The sequence below is a fragment of the Balaenoptera borealis genome (assembly GCF_965194805.1).
Source record: "Balaenoptera borealis genome assembly, chromosome: 4".
NCBI lineage: Eukaryota > Metazoa > Chordata > Mammalia > Artiodactyla > Balaenopteridae > Balaenoptera > Balaenoptera borealis.
This window is the reverse complement of record NC_138861.1, coordinates 126,141,616-126,166,613: the sequence shown is the minus strand read 5'-3', so window position 1 is coordinate 126,166,613 and position 24,998 is coordinate 126,141,616.

Here is a 24,998-nt window from a genome sequence, read left to right as displayed (position 1 = left end):
CGAGAGATTTATATATTTTGTTGCATCTTCAAGTACAGAGAGAGAAGAGGGAATTATCAAATTTCTCCATTTCAACAAGGATATTTTGCAAGTATTCATAATTTTTAGAAGTCAATAGTTATTGATTAAAAATTTATTAACAGTGTAATACATTTTCAATCAGGGCCCATAGTTATAATTATAGCATATCAAATTTAAATGTTCCCATTTAAAGGAAATATCACTCTCTGCAGTTTAAGACTTTAAAAATATTTTTGATAAAATAATATTTCCAAGGGCTATTTTGTAATAATAAAAAAGGACAATATTACATATTTATGTACATGGCTTTATCCTAAGCAAGATATAAAGTTGGGAATTGAATAATGTTCTCAATTTAATGCTTTATCAGGTTTACCTTTTTGAAGGTTATAAAGCTTCAAGTTATATCGTTCTATAGCTTCAAGCAAGGGAAAATTTTACTCTTCTTAACTTTTCAAACATTCTGTTCTCTAGCAACATTCTCAAGGCTAAGCAATGGAACTCATTACTTAGCACTAAGTAAAGATAGCAAGCTAAAAATGCCCAAAGCTTAAATTATGGAAAACAGAAAATGGTCCAAAAGTTTCTTTTTTTAAGGGATACTTTTACCTCTACATCTGGAATCACAGAAACAGAAACATGTCCAAACCAGCTTTAGTACAGGGGAATTTATTTTAAGGAAAATGGCACATTTATTGGAACTCAAACAGCATGGCAAGGTCTAACAACCAAACAAACTAGAAACTACCAGAAAAAAAGTTCTATTTTCTAATTGCTAGGGTCTATTTCCTTTGAAATATCTGTTTATCTTTCTCATTATTACAATTCAGCTTTTTCTATTTACTCTCTTTTTGATCAACAGGGACCCCAAATTTGTCTTCAACAGGGAAGTTGTAGAACTGAGTCTACATAACCTTAGCCTTGGTTCTAATTGATCCAACTTTCTTCATGTTCTAACTCCTAATTTTTATGAGAAGGCATCTGTTTGGTGGTATTAGATTATATACCTATCCCTAATACTTTATTTGTAGCTAGGATGTAGGGTGTATGGGAAACTGGGTATGGCCTGTTTCTTCCATAAATAAGGATTGTAAAAACCAACTGTCTTGGAGGGAGTGATTGTCTGAGCCATGGAAGGTGAAAAGTCCTCAAAAAAGGGAACATGTTTAGTCAGACACTCCAAGAGCTATCTAAATATAAACACTGCTAAAAAAAATTGTTGAGTATATTAAAGAAAGTTATCATCTTGAAGTTGGAAAACAATTTATAGTGTTTATTTCCTAATCATTCCATCATCATTTTTCAATGTCTCAGTAGTTTGTTCATTGTGTTGGAAAATAAATCGTTGTGTAAAATTTGTCTTGAGCAAAAAACCTAATATTAGAGTGAAAAAGGACCCTCAGGACAGGACCTGAGGATAAAAAAATCATGAGAAGCCTAAAGTTAACTGATAAAAATGATTAATTGTATTTTCTTTGCATTTAAAATTTTTTCTTTAAGTCTAGTTATAGGTATTTTGTTGTTGTTTTTACACACTAGCATTTCATCCTGATTCCTTCCAAGAGAAAAAAATATATTAGTACTATAAATGAAAAATAGATGCAGCATTTGAATGACAAGAAAGTGTCTGTTATAAGAAAACATATGTATTTTCAATACCAAATGACTTACTCATTCTATTTTTTTGATGTAAGCAAATGTAGACATTTCAATCCATAAAGAGCATTTGGAGTCAGGAGAGAAAATTTACAGTCTTCATGAAAGTAACTAACTTCTTTTTCAGTGTTTTCCTTTTTTTTTTTTTTCTCCAGCAGTTTCAATTTTTCTGAGAGTGGTCTCCCAACACTATGGTTTAATATCCTTTTATACTTGTTAGGAAATAAATATAAATTTTTCTTTAAAGTTAGCAAAAATGAAGAATGAACATACTTTATGTCAGCATAGATTAAGTAATAGATTCAAATTCTACAGATAGTGCTTCTTGCTGGTGCTTATTTTTCATAATTTAAAGGAAAGTAAAACTATTCCATGTACAGTAATGCACAACTACATTTGAAAGGAAAACATTCTGATTACTATATATATATCTATGGATATGTATAATGAATCTTTTAATAATTGACTTGCATCAAATTGAACAATAATATTGTACACCTTAACAATTTTACTTTAGGCTTGATTTATTCATTTCCAGGATTTCTAAATAGCATGTAGAGGACAAATGGGCAATTCATGAAACAAATGTTGTACTGTCTTATCAAGGATATATTTCCTTTATTAAGTAAATATCTGGCAATATGATATGATAAAAATAAATGAATTAGGAGATAGATCTGTGCTCAAAGTTTGATTTCAGCATTTTCTTGCCCTATGACCAAACAAGACCCTTTACATCTTTATATATCAATTTGTTCATTTGCAATGTATCAAAGATACTGTATTTTCTCAACTCAAATCTATATATTTCTTTACATCTTTGAAGTTAGATTAGATTAATTAACTCTCCCACATAACTTCCTCTCTGACAGGCAGAAGATGAAGTGTGAATTTATTGCCCTTTGCTTAGGTGAACTGAGCCAAAGATCAGAGGCACCTGCTTGTTTTATTGTTAATTCTGTTGATGTATTTGCTTCCATTGCTATAAAAATTGTCAGTGTCTTAGTAGAGGTCAGAGCTAGGAAAGATATGTGAGAATGATTTTGAAAGACTATTAATGAGGTGCTGAATATCCATCAAAATACAAGTTGGCCTTCAAGATAAGTTAATCATCAGCATCATGAAACTAAATTAGAGACATAAAATTAAAATCTTAAGTAACAGAGTTTGTCCAAAAGAAAATGGAAATAAGCCACACATATTCTCTAACATGCTTCATGTCTATCTAATCAATTCTAATGTTTCCATGTTAGGAGTTACCAGGAGCCTTTAACATTAAAAAAAAACCAGACAAACAAAAGAAAAAACTTGTGTTATTGTGAACAGTCCTCCTGGCCAAGGAAGGCTATGGAGATCACAGCAGAATAGTAATCTCATTGAAGAAGACACAAAATTAAACTTTGATACTGAATATTAAAATGAATATGTGGCTATTTTATCTTATTTAAATGGTGTTTTAAAATAAGCTTTGTGAAGGCATAATTTAAAGAGTAACATTTTAAAGTGTACGATTAGATAAGTATTGAAAAATGTTATAGATGTGTGACCTTCACCACATTCAGGATATAAAAAATTTACATCCACATCAAATTTTCCTCCAGGCCCTTTGCTATCACATCTCCACCCAGACCCTGACAACCACTGATCTGTTTAACTTTTATAGAATTTAAAACACATGGAGTTATACAGTATGAAATATTTTATTTCAAGTTTCTTTTGCTTGACATCATACATAGCAGATGCATATATAAAATTTTCTATATCAATAAAAGTTCCTTTTACTGCTAAACAGTAATTGATATTAAATCAAATATAAATAAATCAAAAAAAATTATCCATTTAACCATTGATGGATAATTGAGTTGTTTCCAGTTTTGGGGTTTTTGACAGATAGATATACACTTTACATACCACAGAATTCACCCATTTCAATAGCTTTTATATTCACAGAATTGGGCAACCATCACCAGAATCAATTTAAAATATTTCATTACCCCAAAAAGAAATCTTTGATTTTAGTAGTCACCTCCAACCTCCATTCTAGCTCACCCATCTCTCAGCAGCAAGCAATCCACTTTCTATCTCTATAGATTTGCCTATTTTTCATATTTTATATAAATGGAATTATACAGTATGTAGTCACTTATGACTGGCTTCTTTCACTTAGTATTATTTACAAGGTTCAACCATGTTGTGGCATATATCACTAATTTAGTTCTTTTTTTCCCCAAATGTATAAAAATATCACATTTCATTTTTCCACTTATCACTTGTTGGATATTAGAGTTGTTTCCACTTTTTGGTTTTTATGAATAATGCTGCTATAGACATTTATATATAACTTTTTTTTTTTTGTAGACATACATTTTCACTTCTTTTGGGTATATCATCTACTAGTGGCATTCCTGGATCATATGGTAACTCTACATTTACCTATTTGTTTTCAGTTTATTTGTTTGTTTTGCCTCTATAAATACAGATACTAAGAACACTCAACTAACAGTCTTTTTTAGATATAGTTTTTTGTTTACTTGTAAATATCAGAAGTGGAATTTTTGGATTGTATGAAGTTTATGTTTAACATTTTAAGAAACTGCCAAACTACTGTCAAAATGAATGAATGAATGTAGTATTCTGTATTCCTACCATGAATAGTTTCAGATGATTTTCTTTCATTTCATTATTAGGTGATTTCAGCTTTTTAAAATTTTAGCCAATATAGTGAATGTGTAGAGATATCTAATCATGGTTTTACTTTGTGCTCCTCTTTTCATGTTCCATTGGTACCACTGGATTTTGCATATCTTCCTTACTAAAGTAACTGTTTAAATCCTTTTGTCATTTTTAATTGGATTGTTTTCTTGTTATTGAATTTTTAGAATTCATCACGTACTCTGGATAAAGAATTAAGTCAGACATATGTTTTACAATATTTTATCTGTGGATTGCTTTTTCATCTTTTCAACAGTGGCTTTTGAATAGAAAATGTTTAAAAATTTTGATAAAGTCAAATTTATTAAAATTTTTTATACCTTTCACTTTTTGTGTTCTAAGAATTCTCTGCCTAACCCAAGGACACAAAAATGTCACCAGGTCTTCTTGAAGACTTATAGTTTTAGCTCTCACATTTAGATTAACATTGAAGTTAATTTTTATATGTTTTTTGAAGTGAATCTGGACATTCATTTTTTTTTCCATAGAGATACATAGCAGCATTTGTTGAAAAGTAGTCTTGTGAATGCATTGAGCTACAGTGACACCTTAACAAAATCAATTGACCATATATGTATATAGGATCTTATTTTTGGAATCTCTAACTTGTTTCATTGATATAGTTGTTTATCTTTACAGAAATACCACACTTTCTTAATTTTTTTATAGCTTATTGATAAGACTTGAAACCTGGTTATTTAATTCCATTATTTTTTTTTCTATTGCAAAAGCGTTTAGTCTGTTTTTGTTTCTCCTATGAATTTTAGAATCAATTTGTCAATTGCTATAAAACAACATGCTTTAATTCTGAATAGTATTTTATTTATTATATATATCAAACTGAGGAGTATTTATATCTTACAGTATTAAGACTTTTGATCTATGAACATGATATTTCTCTTTGCTTATTTAAATCTTTTAAATTCATCTCAGCAATGATATGTAGTTTTCAGTGAAACTGATTTTATACATTTATTTTTTAAATTTCTCCCTAAGGATTTGATAATTTCAATGTTATCCTAAATTGTATAATTTTTAATTTCAATTTTTAACTGTCCATTGTTGCTCGTGTTCAGAAGTACAACAGACTTAATTTTAATCTGTGGCTTTATATTTATAGTATAGAGAGAATAATATTTTAATCAAAACTACAAATATTTGCTTTTTATTTGGTGTATTTAGATCATTTCAATATGGTATGTTGTATATTTTTCATTTGTTATTTCTTTTTTCTATTTGTCCAATTTATATTTCTGCTTCTTTGCTTCTTTTCCTAATTTATTTTTAATGAATTGTATTTTTTCATGATTCCACTCTATATCAACCATTGGCTTATTGACTATGTGTCTTAATTTCATTATTTAGTCACCTCTTTCATTTCTGGATATATTTTTATTGATTTATTTTGTTCCTGGTAGGATCACATTTTTCTGTTTCTGTATAAGCCTGGTAAGTTTTTAATGCATGCTAGACACTGGAAAATTTACATTTTAGAGTGCTGGAATATGTTGTATTTCTGTAAAGTTTTGGATGTTTTCTGGTGTTCAGTCTAGTTAACTTGGAATTGATTGTTTACGTTCGAGTTTTAAGTTTTGTTATAATGGGTACAGAGTAACCTTCATCTGGGGCTACCTTATCGCCCTATTCTACTTTACGACTCCCAAACTTAAGTGACTTTTTCTTGGTAAGACAAGTGATATAAATAAATTAAGACAGATACGTACAATACGGAGTAGTGAGGTCTATGAAGACCTGGAGCACACATGCTTTCTATAAAGGCAAAATATGCTAATTTTTTTCAGCCAGTGTTTACCATGCCAGAGTGTAGGACCATGAATACTATAATTTCTGAATTTTCAAGGGAAAGCAGAAATCTTGAATTTTTTGGTTAAATCTTTTGATTATTAGGTATTAAAAATCTTAAAAAAACTGGGAAATAAAATAGTATACAGTTCACAATGTGGAAGTTGATCTTGTTAAGGAATGCCAACTTTAAACATAAAATATATTTTCCTATTGACTTTGGCTCTTATTTGCGTGTGAAAATATTCAGGATAATGCCATGGCAAGAGCACTAATGTAAAATAGACTATTAGAGTCAACTTCTTTCCATAGAGAATTTAACATTTGTGCCCTGTATTTGGAAGGGGCATAGTGATCTGTAATATTATCTCTAATTCAGTATTTTTGCTGAATTGTTAGCAAATTTATTGACTTACATGTCAGAGTGCTGTGAAAACCATACAGCATTAAACAACATTTGCAATTATTATTATGATTTATTAATATTTTTCAGTTATGATTCTAATTTTAAAAAAAACAAATACATAAATGAAGTTTAATTTTAGTGCAATATACCATACTTTAATTAATCAAGGAGCCCCTGGATAAGAATGTTTGATGACACTATCCAAGTGCTTTTATTTGCCCTTTAATTTTCAACTAAATCAATAGAGTCAGATGCAACTACTATAGGTATTAAAACTCCAAAGTCTAGGGGAAAAATTGTAAACAAAATACAATTCTCACAGTCATGCTGACAAAGTTTCTAAAAAAAATTATCAGCATTAGTGAATAAATTGCATCAAAGTGACAAAATAGATGGATTTATTATGCTTTGAAAGGTACATTCCTTTAATCCTGAAAGTGTTTTTCAATTTATAAAAGATTCAGTGAACTAGAATTATGTTTTAGTTAGTGCCATAGATACTTTGGATGATTATCCAGTTAATCAGGTTATATGACTGACTGGTTATTTTGCTACCTATGTTAAATAACCTGAAATCTATACAATTCATGGCATATTTTGAAGCACTGTAGATATAAGATTAATAGCAACTAAAGTGTACTGAATTCAATAAGATAGACTGTGTTGATTCAATAGTTTTTTACAATGGCAATCTGCTAAACAAAATATTGATAGAACAAATTTCCTTGAATAAAATAATTAATAAATTTAGTAAGCTATCGATAATATTTTATTAAATTTGGCTCTATTTATTTATATACTATAAATGAATACAGTATAGGCAAGTATCTAATTAATTTAGACTAAAAGGATTTAATTCTAAACATGCATATTTTAGAAGTACAGGCTATTTAAGAATTCTTACATAATTATTTTAAAACATCAGCTTCGGTGTGTATGAATATTCCAAAGTGTTCTTCAACAATTTCTCTGGTATGAAAAGTTATGTTTGATTTTAAATTTATACATATTTAAATACTGGAAAAATGTTATCCTACTTTTTTTTTAACATTTTTATTGGAGTATAATTGCTTTAAAATGGTGTGTTAGTTTCTGCTTTAAAACAAAGTCAATCAGCTATACATATACATATATCCCCATATCCAGTTTCTGCTTTAAAACAAAGTCAATCAGCTATACATATACATATATCCCCATATCCCCTCCCTCTTGTGTCTCCCTCCAACCCTCTTTATCCCACCCCTCTGGGTGGTCACAAAGAACCAAGCTGATCTCCCTGTGCTATGTGGCTGCTTCCCACTAGCTATCTATTTTACATTTGGTAGTGTATATATGTCCATGCCACTCTCTCACTTCGTCCCAGCTTACCCTTCCCCCTCCCTGTGTCCTCAGGTCCATTCTCTATGTCTGAGTCTTTATTCCTGTCCTGCCCCTAGGTTCGTCAGAACCATTTTTTTTTTAGATTCCATATATATGTGTTAGCATGCAGTATTTATTTTTCTCTTTCTGATTACTTCACTCTGTATGACAGACTCTAGGTCCATCCACCTCACTACAAATGACTCAGTTTCATTTCTTTTTATTGGCCGAGTAATATTCCATTGTATATATGTGCCACATCTTCTTTATCCATTCATCTATCGATGGACACTTAGGTTGCTTCCATGTCCTGGCTATTGTAAACAGAGCTGCAATGAACATTGTGGTACATGACTCTTTTTGAATTATGGTTTTCCCAGGGTGTATGCCCAGTAGTGGGATCGCTGGGTCTTATGGTAGTTCTATTTTTAGTTTTTTAAGGAACCTCCATACTGTTCTCCATAGTGGCTGTATCAATTTACATTCCCACCAACAGTGCAAGAGGGTTCCCTTTCCTCCACACCCTCTCCAGCATTTATTGTTTCTAGATTTTTTGATGATGGCCATTCTGACTAGTGTGAGGTGATTCCTCTTTGTAGTTTTGATTTGCATTTCTCTAACGATTAGTGATGTTGAGCATCCTTTCATGTGTTTGTTGGCAATCTGCATATCTTCTTTGGAGAAATGTCTGTTTAGGTCTTCTGCCCATTTTTGGATTGGGTTGTTTGTTTTTTTGATGTTGAGCTGCATGAGCTGCTTGTAGATTTTGGAGATTAATCCTTTGTCAGTTGCTTCATTTGCAAATATTTTCTCCAATTCTGAGGGTTCTCTTTTCGTCTTGTTTATGTTTTCTTTTGCTGTGCAAAAGCTTTTAAGTTTCATTAGGTCTCATTTGTTCATTTTTGTTTTTATTTCCATTTCTCTAGGAGGTGGGTCAACAAGGATCTTGCTGTGATTTATGTCATAGAGTGTTCTGCCTATGTTTTCCTCTAAGAGTTTTATAGTGTCTGGCCTTACATTTAGGTCTTTAATCCATTTTGAGTTTATTTCTGTGTATGGTGTTAGGGAGTGTTCTAATTTCATTCTTTTACATGTGGCTGTCCAGTTTTCCCAGCACCACTTATTGAAGAGGCTGGCTTTTCTTCATTGTATATTCTTGCCTCCTTCATCAAAAATAAGTTGACCATATGTGCATGGGCTTATCTCTGGACTTTCTATCCTGTTCCAGGGACCTATAATACTGTTTTTGTGCCAGTACCATACTGTCTTGATTACTGTAGCTTGGTAGTATAGTCTGAAGTCAGGGAGCCTGATTCCTCCAGCTCCGTTTTTCTTTCTCAAGATTGCTTTGGCTATTTGGGGTCTTTTGTGTTTCCATACAAATTGTGAATTTTTTTGTTCCAGTTCTGTGAAAAATGCCATTGGTAGTTTGATAGGGATTGCATTGAATCTGTAGATTGCTTTGGGTAGTATAGTCATTTTAACAATATTGATTCTTCCAATCCAAGAACATGGTATATCTGTCCGTCTGTTTGTATCACCTTTAATTTCTTTCATCAGTGTCTTTGTCTTATAGTTTTCTGCATACAGGTCTCATGTCTCCTTAGGTAGGTTTATTCCTAGATATTTTATTCTTTTTGTTGTAATGGTAAATAGAGTGTTTCCTGAATTTCTCTTTCATATTTTTCATCATTAGTGTATAGGAATGCAAGAGAGTTCTGTGTATTAGTTTTGTATCCTGCCATTTTACCAAATTCGTTGATTAGCTCTAGTAGTTTTCTGGTAGCATCTTTAGGATTCTCTATGTATAGTATCATGTCATCTGCAAACAGTGACAGTTTTACTTCTTCTTTTCTGATTTGGATTCCTTTTACTTCTTTTTCTTCTCTAATTGCTGTGGCTAACACTTCCAAAACGATGTTGAATAATAGTGGTGAGAGTGAACAACCTTGTCTTGTTCCTGATCTTAGAGGAAATGGTTTCAGTTTTTCACCATTGAGAATGATGTTGGCTGTGGGTTTGTCATATATGGCCTTCATTATGTTGAGGTAAGTTCCCTCTATGCCTACTTTCTGGAGGGTTTTTACCATAAATGGGTGTTGAATTTTGTCAAAAGTTTTTCTGTATCTATTGTGATGATCATATGATTTTTCTCCTTCAGTTTTTTACTATGGTTTATCACATTGATTGATTTGCATACATTGAAGAATCCTTGCATTCCTGGGATAAACCCCAATTTATCATGGTGTATGATCCTTTTAATGCGCTGTTGGATTCTGTTTGCTAGGATTTTGTTGAGGATTTTTGCATCAATGGTCATCAGTGATATTGGCCTGTAGTTTTCTTTCTTTGTGACATCTTTGGTTTTGGTATCAGACTGATGGTAGCCTCGTAGAATGAGTTTGGGAGTGTTCCTGCCTCTGCTACGTTTTGGAAGAATTTGAAAGGATAGGTGTTAGCTGCTCTCTAAACGTTTGATAGAATTCGCCTGTGATGCCATCTGGTCCTGGGCTTTAGTTTGTTGGAAGATTTTTAATCACAGTTTCAAATTCAGTGCTTGTGATTGTTCTGTTTATATTTTCTATTTCTTCCTGGTTCAGTCTCGGAAGGTTGTGCTTTTCTAAGAATTTGTCCATTTCTTCCAGGTTGTCCATTTAATTGGCATAGAGTTGCTTGTAGTAATCTCTCATGATCCTTTGTATTTCTGCAGTGTCAGTTGTTATTTCTTTTTCATTTCTAATTCTATTGATTTGAGCCTTCTTTTTTTTCTTGATGAGTCTGGCTAATCGTTTATCAATTTTGTTTATCTTCTCAAAGAACCAGCTTTTAGTTTTATTGATCTTTGCTATCGTTTCCTTCATTTCTTTTTCATTTATTTCTGATCTGATCTTTATGATTTCTTTCCTTCTGCTAACTTTGGGGTTTGTTTTGTTCTTCTTTCTCTAATTGCTCTTGGTGTAAGGTTAGGTTGTTTATTTGAAATATTTTTTGTTTCTTGAGGTAGGATTGTATTGCTATAAACTTCCCTCTTAGAACTGCTTTTGCTGCATCCCATGGTTTTTGGTCATCATGTTTTCATTGTCATTTGTTTCTAGGTATTTTTTGTTTTCCCCTTTGATTTCTTCAGTGATCTCTTGGTTATTTCGTAGTGTATTGTTTAGCCTCCATGTGTTTGCATTTTTTTTACAGATATTTTCCTGTAATTGATATCTAGTCTCACAGCATTGTGGTTGGAAAAGGTACTTGATACGATTTCAATTTTCTTAAATTTACCAAGGCTTGATTTGTGACCCAAGATATGATCTATCCTGGAGAATGTTCCATGAGCACTTGAGAAGAAAACGTATTCTGTTGTTTTTGGATGGAATGTCTTATAAATATAAATTAAGTCCATCTTGTTTAAAGTATCATTTAAAACTTGTGTTTCCTTATTTATTTTCATTTTGGATGATCTGTCCATTGGTGAAAGTGGGGTGTTAAAGTTCCCTACTATGATTGTGTTACTGTCAATTTCCCCTTTTATGGCTGTTAGAATTTGCCTTATGTATGGAGGTGCTCATATGTTGGGTACGTAAATATTTACTATCTTACTTTTTAATAAGAAACTTATCTTTTAAAGTTGGCAGAGACATAAGAGTACGTTCAAATTGCCACCATAGGAATACAAAAGCCTGTGCGAAAGTTTAAATTTTAAGCTTAAAACCTAAAAAGCCATTGAAAAATCATAATTGACATGGTGGTATATAGTAAGGTTATATTACTTTGTAATTTAAATATAGCTTTGGTTAAAAAAAAAGATTGACATTCTTATGTTAATAACTACACATTATAGGATGTATCATGTATTATTCTGTAGAGTAAGAATGTAAATTGTATCTTTAATGTTGCAGAATAGTAATTCTGCCTTAATACGAAAAATGCCTTTAAGTGGAAAAATTACGTAAATTTATTATAATGATGTATTATGTTTCAAAACCTTGAACACATTAGTAGAAGTTAAGTCACACAGAAATGAGCATATGTGTATATACATGTGGATAAAAATGCCTACATTATGGAAAAATAAATTTCCTGGCTTAGGTCTAAGAGAGTCAGTTATAAAACAGTAACATAGTATAGTCTATTGATTATCTTATAATATCAAAGATATACATACAAGATATCATTCTGAAATGCAACAACAAGGATCAAGTTAAAAAATCAAAGTTAAATATTATGTCAGCATTATCAGCATCTATAATTTATCCAAATTGTGGTCATTAGAAAATAAAGCAAATGAGTGGGCATTTAACATAATTTGTTATCTACCCTTGAAACTGAATTCCATCACCAAAAGTCTAATTCTTTTTTAACCATTTAAAAATGAAAAATTGACATTTTTGAAATGGTTTTGCTTAAAATCTGGTTTATATTTTCCAACACTTAGGTTCCTTTTTTCCCCCTGATTAAGCATATCTTCTGTAAATCAGAATCATTAAGTGGATGCTGTCAACCCTGATATAATTTACTGGGATCACTGACCCAGTATATTTTGTGCTCAGATACTCATTAAATATGTTTGTTAAAATTAGGATTTTAAAAAGAGGAGGATAACTACTGTCAATCATATGCCAGTTATAACAGAAGTCATTCTGAGATAGTTTAATGAAAACTGTCTATAAGACAGTTAAAACACAGCAGTAAAAGTACTCAAAATCTGAGTGACTGGCATATGTCACTGGTGGGATAATATGTAAGATACAACTTTTGGACAGATTTTTTTCTTCAGAGTTCATTTTCCTGTTAAGAAAATTTAAACTTATAGGCGTTATTAGATTAAAATTAAGAAAATATATTACCATTCAATTTTAAGGTATTTAAACATTCTTTTTTTACCACTGAAAGAAAATTATTTAAGGCCTAAAGGAAAAAAGTATTGGCTCCAAAATATCAAGTACAATTTTAAGTGAAACTAAATAAGTGTTTGAATGTTTAAAAATGTCATCTTGCACATATATTGGGTTGGCCAAAAAGTGCCTTCGGTTTTTAAGTAAAAATAAAAGGCACATTTTTCATTTTCACCAAGAACTTTATTGAACAATGTATTCACCCTTTTGTTCTACTACCTTCTGCCATTTTTCAGGCAACTTCACAATTCCATCTTCCCAAAACTTTTTATCTTTTTGAACAAAGAACTGTTCCAGGTGCCTTTTACAGTCTTGCAGGGAACTGAAATTTTTTCCATTAAGAGAACTTTACAAAGACCTAAATAAATGGAAATTCAAAGGCACAATGTCTTTTGAATCTGGCTGATGAATCAGAACTTCCCAGCCAAGCTATAACAGTTTTTGCCTGGTCATCAAAGAAAATGCAGCCTTGCATTATCCTGATGGAAGATTATGTATTTTCTGTTGACTAATTCCGGACACTTTTCGTCAAGTGCTGTTTTCAGTTGGTCTATTTGAGAGCAGTACTTGTTGGAATTAATTGTTTTTCCAGAAAGAGCTCATAATAGAGGGCTTCCTTCCAATTCTACCATATACACAACATCATCTTCTTTGGATGAAGACCAGCCTTTGGTGTGGTTGGTGGTGGTTCATTTCACTTGCCCCATGATCTCTTCTGTTCCACATTATTGTACAGTATCCACTTTTCATTGCCCATCACAATTTGTTTTAAAAATGGAATGTTTCAGTAGAGAATCTCATGCAGAAAATACGGTCAAGAAGGCTTTCTTGGCTTAACTTACGTGGAACCCAAACATCAAAGTGATGAACATAACCAAGCTGGGGCAAATAATTTTCAATGTTTGATTTGGATATTTTGAGTATGTCAGCTATCTCCCATGTGGTATAACGTTGATTGTTCTCAATGAATGTCTCGATTTGATCATTATCACCTGACCATGGAGCATCGTTTAGCGAGAAATCTCCAGCACAAAACTTTGCAAACCACTTTTGACTCATTCGATCAGCCATAGCATCTTCTCCGTATGCTGCACAAATCTTTTTTTTTTGCATTTCAGTTGAATTTTTACCTTTCTTCAAATAATAAAGCATAATATGCCAAAAATGTTGCTCTTTTTCTTCCATCTTCAATATTAAAATGGCTATACAAAAATTCACCGATTTTGATAAGGTTTTTAAAAATGCATGCTGATATGACAGCTGCCACAAAAATCTAACAAAATTGTTTTGAATGAAGTTAAAGACAGCTAAGCACCCACTAGAGCCATCTTACGGGAAAACTGAATGAACATTTTGGCCAACCCAATACATTTTTTTAATATTTTCAAAACTATGGAGTTTAGATTTATTGTCATATTATTTTACATCTAGGTGTTAAAATCTTTTCAACAATTTAAAGCAAATATTTAAACTTAATATGTGATATGGATATATTCAATATGTCAGAAAAGAACCTTAAGACTGCTCAGGGCACACGTTTTTATTACAACATTTGACAAGTGGTAGAGTGGGGTTATATTTTCTATAGTATTAGAAAATAAGTGTTCCAATTTACTAATGCTTAATACATAGAGGAAAATGAATCCTAGCAGCAATCGTTTAATTGTCCCTTTAAAAGTCCATAAAATTGTTATGGGCACTACAAAAAATAAAGCAGTTATACTGACAGATAACTTGCTTTAGCTTATTAAAAATTAAATATTTTTATTCTATTTTTAGAATAAAATTTGAAATTTATACACTCCACCCTTAGCTTTTAAAGTTTCTTTTTATTTGTTTTGAGATTTAATTTTAACTTTATAAGTTTGTCAGATGTAAATGAAAGTGAAAAGTCATCCCGTTACAGTGATTTAATATTTGGTAATGAATGGTAAGCTAAGAAATTTTGACTAATTCTACCAATGAGAACAACTGGAAAGTCTAGAGAGAAAAAATAAATGAGGAAAGAAAAATTGGAGATTGAATAAGACAGCAAAGAATTGCAGAACCAAAATTTAAGAGACAAAGAACAAACAGATTTGTGAGTACTGCATTTAGAATCATTGTTTACCTGGAGGTGTCTGCCAATTCAGAAAGACTAGCTGAGTGACAGAAACCAAGCAATCAGCAACACTTCAGAACTTCCTGGAGTGAAGAAGAAAAAAATTGAGTCTAGGGTCAGCCAAGAATGGCTTTGCTGGGAAAACTCAAGTTTTGGCGTAGACCCCAAATGGACCACGGGCGAATTGGAATTACAAGGTCCCTGCAAGGGGCAAAATATATAAAGTTCTGAAATTATGCTAAGGGGATCTGAGATTGTTACATCTAGTTATTGACAGATGCAAACATAAATTTTCTCTAGAGAAAGAAAATATCCTAGATCTCAAAGTATTTGAAATATTTTTTTTCAAATGAAGTATCTGGTATTCAAACAAATGTGAATAGGTCTATTGTGTTTCCATACAAATTGTAAAAATGTTTGTTCTAATTCTGTGAAAAATGCCAAAAAATAGAGCTGGAGAAATCAGGCTCCCTGACTTCAGACTACACTACAAAGCTACAGTAATCAAGACAGTATGGTACTGGCACAAAAATAGAACTATAGATCAATGGAACAGTATAGAAAGTCCAGAGATAAACCCATGAATCTATGGTCATCTAATCTATGAGAAGGAGGCAAGAATATACAATGGAGAAAAGACAGTCTCTTCAATAAGTGGTGCTGGGAAAACTGGAAAGCTACATGTAAATGAATAAAATTAGAACACTCCCTAACACCATACACAAAAATAAACTCAAAATGGATTAAAGATCTAAATGTAAGGCCAGACACTATCAAACTCTTAGAGGAAAACAAAGGCAGAACACTCTATGACATAAATCACAGCAAGATCCTTTTTGACCCACCTCCTAGAGAAAAGGAAATAAAAACAAAAATAAACAAATGGGTCCTAATTAAACTTAAAAGCTTTTGCACAGCAAAGGAAACTGAAACAAAAAGACAAAATGAAAAGACAACCCTCAGAATGGGAGAAAATATTTATAAATGAAGCAACCAACAAGGGATTAATCTTCAAAATATACAAACAGCTCATGAAGCTCAATATCAAAAAACAAACAACCCAATCAAAAAATGGGAGGAAGATCTAAATAGACATTTCTGCAAAGAAGACATACAGATGGTTAAAAAGCACATGAACAGATGCTCAACATCACTAATTATTAGAGAATTGAAAATCAAAACTACAATGAGGTATCACCTCACACGGGTCAGAATGACCATCATCAAAAAATCCACAAACAATAAATGCTCAAGAGGGTGTGGGGAAAAGGGAACCCTCCTACATGTTGGTGGGAATGTAAATTGGTATAGCCACTATGGAGAACAGTACGAAGGTTCCTTAAAAAAACTAAAAATAGAGCTACCATATGATCAAGCAATCCTACTCCTGGGCATATATCCAGAAGAAAACATAATTTGAAAAGATACATGCACCCCAATGTTCATTGCAGCACTATTTACAATAGCCAGGACATGGAAGCAACCTAAATGTCCATCAATGGAGGAATGGATAAAAAACATGTGGTACATATATACAATGGAATATTACTCAGCCATAAAAAAGAATGAAATAATGCCATTTGCAGCAACATGGATGGACCTAGAGATTGTCATACTGAGTGAAGTAAGTCAGACAGAAAAAGAGAAATATATGATATCGCTTATGTGCGGAATCTAAGAAAAGGGTACAAATGAACTTATCTACAAAACAGAATGTGACAGATGTAGAAAACAAACTTATGGTTACCGGGGGGTAGGAAGGGGGAGGGATAAACTGGGAGATTGGGATTGACATATACACGCTACTATATATAAAATAGATAACTAATAAGGACCTACTGTATAGCACAGGGAACTCTACTCAATACTCTGCAATGACCTATATGGGAAAAGAATCTTAAAAAGTGTGGATATATTTATATGTATAACTGATTCACTTTGCTGTACACCTGAAACTAACACAACATTGTAAATCAACTATATACCAATAAAAATTAAAAAGAGAAAAGTGTATAGGATCACAAGGAGAGAAGATGACATGTTTGAAGTCAAATCAATAGAAATTAACCAACCAAGTCACATGTCATGGGGTTGTGATGCACAGACATTAAAAATATTTAGAGAACTAAAAGCCAAGATTAAGAATTTATTCAAATAATTAGAAATAATAATAATAATGGCAAGTAGAATGTTAATAATGAAATAAAATCATCAACATTAGAGAGACAGAAACTCAGGTCAAAGAAATAAACAAGTTAATACAAGAAAACTACAAATATACACAGAGGCATATTTCAATTAAATGTAATTGCATCACATACAAAACTAAGAGATCGTTTTTAACCAGCAGCCAAATTAAAAAGGAACTAGAGTCAAAATAACACCAAACTTTTCAATGGCAACGTTGTTAATAAAATGTAATAAATTAGATACTTCAAAGAGTTGAAGGAAAATTACCTTAAATATCATATTTTAAAATAATTGCAACTTGAGGTACAATTGCAGTACAATAAACTGTGCACATATTTAAAGTGCACAATTTGATCAATTTTGACAAAGGATTACACCCATGATCAAGACAACAAACATTTCCATCAACCCCAAAAGTTTCCTTGTGCCCCACTGTAATACCCCTCTTCCATGTCCCATTCTTAGGCAGCCACTGACCTGGTTTCTACCACAATATATTTTTTTTCCATTTTTTAGGGTTTATATAAATTTCCTTAATTTTATATAATTTTTCCCTACCTTTTTATGTTTAGCATAATTATTTTAAAATCCATCCATGTTTTTATGTTTCAATAGTTCATTCTCTTTTATTGCTAAGTAGTATTTCATTAAGTTCATACAGATGAGTTTATTTATTCATCTGTTAGTGGACATTAGATTTGTTTTCAGTTTGGGGCTATTATAAATAAGGCTTCTACATATGTCCATATACAAATCTTTGCCTGGACATGTTTTTGTTTAATTTGTGTATATGTAGGAGCCGTATGTCTGGGCTGTATTGTAATTATATGTTTAAATTTTTTCTTTTTTTTTCATGGAAAGACATTTTATTTTAAATGTAGCAGTGTTTACATACTAAACTCCCAATCTATCCCTCCCCCCGGTAACCATAAATTTGTTCTCTAAGTCTGTGAGTCTGTGTCTATTTTGTAAATAAGTTCATTTGTATCCTTTTTTTTTTTTTTTAGATATTTACCTTTTTAAAGAACCATTGAAACTGTTTTGCAAAGTTTTTTTTTTTAACAGTTTTGCATTTTCACTAGCAATGTAATAGATCTGTAGATTCCCAATGTCTTCACCATCAATGGTTTGGTCAGTTATACTTTTATTGTACCCATTCTAATAATGTATTAAACTTCAAAAGTGTATATTTTGCTAAAAATATCATTTAAATATGATGGCCTACCAAAAATATTCTCACACTTACAAGATCTGAGGAGATCGTGTGTGAAGAAATACTTTGGAAAGGACAGTAATAAAGCCAGAAGTTTACTGTGAAATATATATAGGTAGTATAATATATATCACCTAAAAGAGCAATTAAAAAAAAACCAAACATTAGTGACTGATGCTAACTTCGGGCAATGGCAGTGTTGATGATGTTGAGAAGCAGCAATCAAATCCTATTCCTTCTTTACGGGGAGGCTGAAATGTAATTATCCTGGAGAATCCCTTCCCTGTTCAAATGTAAGGGCTTTCTTCTGCTTTCTACTACATAGTGCTTTCACCTCTAATTAACCCCTATTAAGCTCTGCCTTTCTATGTAGTATATCATGTCTTATAATGAAGGAAAACAACAACGACAACAAAAACATGGTTAAGACCTTGACTTCACACTTATTTATGTGGCTAGACAACCTTTGAACTACATTTCTCTCCTGTAAGATGAGATTAATCATTTCAAGGACTGTTATGAGGTGATACTCTGAAGTATTATGAAGCTACAGTTACTAACTTTTCTTGACCACAAGATTACAGTGTCCTTGAAACATTAACAAATATATATTTTATGTGTTTAAAACTCACATTCAAGAGATGTAAAAATGGAATGTTTGAGTTTTAAATGTAGTGATACACACACAAGTGCATTTCAGTATATACTCTCATGAGTGGCAAAGTGATTATTCGTCCACTAGATCAGTATAACATTTATATAATATTATGAATAAAAGTATTTTTGTGATACTCTGAATTGTATTCTCTCTAGTAAGCATAGTTTACAACAGCACAATAAAACTCTAACCATATCCTACAGTGGGTAACATAATGCCTGCCAAACTATAATGCTAGTGTCTCCCTTTAGTGAACAAGTTTCATTAATTTGCTTTAAATTTGGCAGAAGGCTTACTGTTGGGAACACAATGGCAGGTACTTCATTATGAGTCCAGCTGGTACTTATAAGTGGTTGAATTCAACCCAATATACATACACCAGCCATTCGTCCTTGTAAGATTGTATGTCAGGTATGACTCACTATTCTTACAGATACACCCAGGGCCCAAAGAGGAAGTCAGTTATGTCTATCCTATGCTAACCCGTGGAGTGCCTTAAAGGATGCTGCCCCAAAGTAGCAACATCTTTCTGTGACTCTTATGAGAGTTAAATTCAGTTTGAATCAATAAATTCATGATGAGAATTGATATTCATCCAATATGATTCCAGACTCTGCATGGCCACATCTGAAGTACAAATCTCGCAGCTGAAAACATTAGAATAGCATAATCTTCCTATAATGACACATGGCAGCTTTTGGCTTGCTTTTGTTTTTGTGGCAAATAATTAATCTGTTTTGTTTCACAGAAATTCGTGAGATTGCTTTAATGAAAACTAATTTCTTTCCATTTAGAATAGTTTTCAGCCATATTATTCTCTGAAGTTAATGTGTTTTGACATTGTCGGGAATGGAAAACACTAAAACCATGCGCAACGTATTAAGAAATCTTTTCTGAAGCCTTAAAATAAGAAGAATAATTTATAGATAAACAAAAAAAAGTGTTTGTGATAAAGATGGCTAATATGAAGTATGACTATAGGAAATGTTCTTAACCTATCTATTAATAGGCCAGAATTATCTAATCTTTGTGGGCATTTTACTTTGTACCCTGATGATCCATTATCCTTGATGCATTCATCTACCTTTTTCATATTTTATTCTCGTTTTATCCTCTTTCTCTTAATAGTGGTTGGAAAAATGAAATTGCTTGGTGAATAAAGTGGAGTATTGAGTTATGCTGCAAAAATATTGCTCTTCTTATCGCTGCTGAGGAAAGAATTGCTACTTTGCTCATTCTACTGTCCTCTTTTCCCTACCTGTGTCCTTTTGTGTGGCTGAAAGGGGAACTGAATACTCAATTCTGTATTGAATAAATTAAAAACTATTTCTAGACCCATTGTGTTAGTTTCCTACTGCTGTTGAAACAATTATCACAAATTTAATGACTTAAAGCAATGCAAATGTATTATTTTATGTTTTGGAGTTCAGAAGTCTAAAATGTGTCCTCAGGGCTGCATTCCTTCTGAAGGCCCTAGAAAAAAAAAAAAACTATTTTCTTGTCTTTACCAGTTTCCAAAGTCTGCCTCTCTCTAACGTCTGAGCCAGTACCTTAGCATTTGCCGACCCTCCTTACCCACAACCCTTGACCTCCTGCCTCTCTCTTATAAGGATCCATGGGGTTCCCACAGGCCCAATGAGATAACGCAGGTCAGTCTCCCTATTTCAATAACCTTAATCATATTTACAAAGTCCTTTTTGCCATGTAATATAATATAGTCACAGATTTAGGGGATTAGGACCTGAACATCTGTAGGGGGTATTATTTAGCCTAGCATACTCATGAAGTTCTAACTTGTTGGTTAAGGGAAGTTGGGCAGGTGAGAATGTCTTCATTAGGGTTTCCTAGCCTTACCTTTATGAAAAGGACTATCATAATGATGTTAGTAGCTAGTCGAGAGGTACCTGTACTTTTGTTTTTTTCAAATGATGATCTTTTTTATGGAGTAGGGAGAAGTAAGGGGTTAATTAAATCTAGTCTAGTGTTGTAAGCCTAACTTAATTTGAATAGTTACTTTGCTTAGTTCAGAATTTTGGAGACAAACTTTATGTTGAGGAGGCAGAGTCAATCTTTCAGGTTTCTACCACTGCTCTCTTCCCCTTCTAATCTCCTAACTGGCTTATACAACCTTGTAGAGCAAGAAAGGACAGATTCTACAGAACCCACATGGACTTTGAAACTTCTCTCATAATTTCTGAGGAGTTAGCTGATCAGTCAGTCTACTCCATGAACTGATAAGTTTTGAGGTGTATCTGATGTTCTCTGCCTCTTTGGGTGGCTGGTTTGTAACAACAGAGTTCTGGCCATGTGACTCCAGACTCAACATTTCCAACTATAGAAGTCTTATTTTCCCAACCCTGTACTTCTCCCAGGCCACATGCAATCTAAATAACTCCATGTTTTTTTGGAATGGAACCCTAGTTACCTCTACATAAAATTATAAAACCATGGTAATCCAAGAAATTTGCTTAAATTCACCAGTTAGCTACTTCCAAATAATGATTCATTATCTCTGCCTTGCACCATGTTTGAAGTCCTTTCTATAGACCTACTAGTGGTTCATAGTTTTCCTTATTTAAGCCTGAGAAAATACAACACCCCTTTAGATTCCCCACTGTCAAGCCAAAGCTACACAGAAGTTTTTAACCCCACTCCAGACAACAGGTGTGGGAAACATACATTGGCAAAGTCATGGTACAGGATATTCTTCTAGTGTACCTAACATGTTTCCTTCTCATTGCGAAACACCACAGTGTTGACAAGGGAAAGTTTTTTGTGTTCTATTTTTCTATATCATCTCTATTCATAAGTAAGAAAGCCTTATAATTTAGTTATCAATGGCAGAAGTAGTACTAACTTACATTGTGGAAGAATTTCTTGTAATCAGTCATTTGAACATCTGAGCTAATATTATAGTCAGAAAGATTTAGCTCTAAGTACCATTTTACATTTTATTTGTTTGTTTTCACAGTATTAAATTTTATCTTGAATTTAAATTTTGATATTAATTTGACTTATTTTAGTTGTTTACTCTTTTGCTAATAATCAAGTGTATGGCATCTAATGAAACAAAACTTTCTTACTGATAAAATAATTTTAAAACATTTGAATGATTAAACTATTGTCTCAAAATTTAAAAACTAATTTGATGATGTAATATATTATGTTAGTGATATAACTGTCATTCATGCAATTAGAAAATATTTAGCGAGTGAAGGATATTTTGCTAAGCACCAAAAGAGGCGATGACTATATTATAGTGTGAGATGCCAAGTGGTAATCTAGTAGTAATATTTTAATAAATAAATTTAAATCACAGGGAAGTTATTCAGGCCTGAGAAAACAAAATATAATCAGTTATTAAGGCAAGAACTCATCTTTTACACATTATGAATAGTGAGAATTTACATTGAATCACAGTTTAAACAAAGAGCAGATAGTTGGTATTAGAGCTAAGCACTTTGATGGCATATTAAGAGCTGTGACTTGAATTACATAGTCAGTGAAGGTTTTTGAAAATGTGGATGATATGAAAACTTTACTTTAGAAAGAAGGTTCTAGGTTCAGTATTGAAGATGTACTTTAGGTAGGAGAAGACTGTAGGAAGAACCAAGAAATATAAACATAAATTTGTGAGGTTGTAAATATGTACAGATATTTGGGGACATTTGCAAGAGACACTGGCAAAGTAGAACTAGCAGAATACACCTTTCATAGGGAATGGCAGGAAATAGTTAAAATGACTCTAGGTTCTCATCCTCCATGGCTGGCAGGACTGTGTTATTAAAAAAAGAGAGAGAGAGAGAGAAGTAGGGAAAAAAATCATACTATGTAAGCTCAGAAAAAAACAAAACAAAACAAAAAACAACTAGTTCCAGTAGTAGTTTTCTGATTGGTTCTTTCCTTCTATTTTTTAAGAAACCATAGTGTGGTCTTCTAAAAATTATATTGATGATCAATATAAGATGAAAAAGTAGCTACATGTAAATCAGTGAAGTTAGAACACACCCTCACACCATGCACAAAAATAAACTCAAAATGGCTTAAAGACTTAAACGTAAGATATGAAACCATAAAATTCCTAGAAGAGAGCACAAGCAAAACACTCTCTGACATAAATTCTTACCAATGTTTTCTTAGGTCAGTCTTCCAAGGCAATAGAAATAAAAACAAAAATAAACAAATGGAACCTAATCAAACTTATAAGCTTTTGCACAGCAAAGGAAACCATAAAAAAAAAATGAAAAGACAACCTATGGAATGGGAGAAAATATTTGCAAATGATGCAACAGATAAAGGCTTAATCTACAAAATATACAAACAGCTCATACAAATCAACAGTAAATTAAAAAAAAAAACCACCTGAAAAATGGGCAAAAGACCTTAATAGACATTTCTCCAAAGAAGATATACAGATATAGATATACACATGAAAAGATGCTCAACATCATTAATTATTAGAGAAATTCAAATCAAAACTACAATGGGGTACTACGTCACACCAGTCAGAATCGCCATCATTAAAAACTCTACAAATATCAAATGCTGGAGAGGGTATGGAGAAAAGGGAACCCTCCTACACTGTTGGTGGGAATATAGGTTTTACAGCCACTATGGAAAGCAGTATGGAGGTTCCTCAGAAAACTAAAACTAGAATTACCATATGATCCATCAATCCCACTCCTGGGAATGTAACTGGACAAAGCTATAATTAAAAAAGATACATGCACCCCTATGTTCATAGCAGCCAGTGCTGTTTACAATAGCCAAAACATGGAAAAAACCTAAATGTCCATCAACAGATGAATGGATAAAGATGTGGTACATATACACAATGGAATACTACTCAGCCATAAAAAAGAATGAAATAATGCCATTTGCAGCAACATGGATGCACCTAGAGATTATCATACTAAGTGAAGTAAGTCAGAAAGAGAAAGACAAATACCATACGATATCACTTATATGTGGAATCTAAAATATGGCACAAATGAACATATCTACAAAACAGAAACAGACTCACAGATGTAGAGAACAGACTTGTGGCTGCCAAGGAGGAGGGGAGAGAGGGAGAGGGATGGGCTGGGAATTTGGGGTGGGTAGATGCAAACTATTACATTTAGAATGGATAAACAACAAGGTCTTAATGTATAGCACAGGGAACTATATCCAATCTCCTGGGAAAAACCATAATGGAAAATATAAAAAAAGAACATCTACATGTGTATAACTGAGTCACTGTGCTGCACAGCAGAGATTGGCACAACATGATAAATCAACTACACTTCAATTTAAAAAATGTAAAAAAAAAAGAAGATGAAAATGTGATTTTAATGGGAATTTAAGATGAAAGTGTCTTTAACACACATGGGATGAAGTTGCACCTTAGGTATCAGTGTTCCCTTCTCTCAAGGCCAGAGTGCTTTATTGGCTATGGCCATTAAGGACAGGCTGTGACTGGTGCTGAGATCATCCAGAGGTGATACAGCAACCTCTGCGGGCACTTGCATCTCAAAAAAGCAAAGCTCCATAGGCCTCAGGTTTCAGAAGATAGATTTTCCTTCTCAACCAAGATCCTGTTACCAGTAACTAATTTCCCTTGTATGAACTTTTCTAGAATAATTTCAAATGGGATTAATCCCATCCCCAGGGCAAATCCCATATTATAATGTTCTTGCATAATTTCTGGGACTAGAGGAATTTAAACTCTATACTATATTCTATAATACAGTATAATATATTGTTATCAATATATCCTGGGCTAGTCATTTTTAAATAACCCTATGCATAGGGCAAAAATATTCAAGATCATTTCACTTTTTTTAACCCCTAGTGTCAAGTTGTTTTTCTTGCTATTATTATTTGTTTTTAGTACTAAGTCTCAAATTTGTGATTCATATAAAAACTATTTCAACGATACACTCAAATGCTCAAGAATAAGCAATTATTTAATTATGCATTACCTAAAGAGCTGAAAGCTATGTGCCAGATTT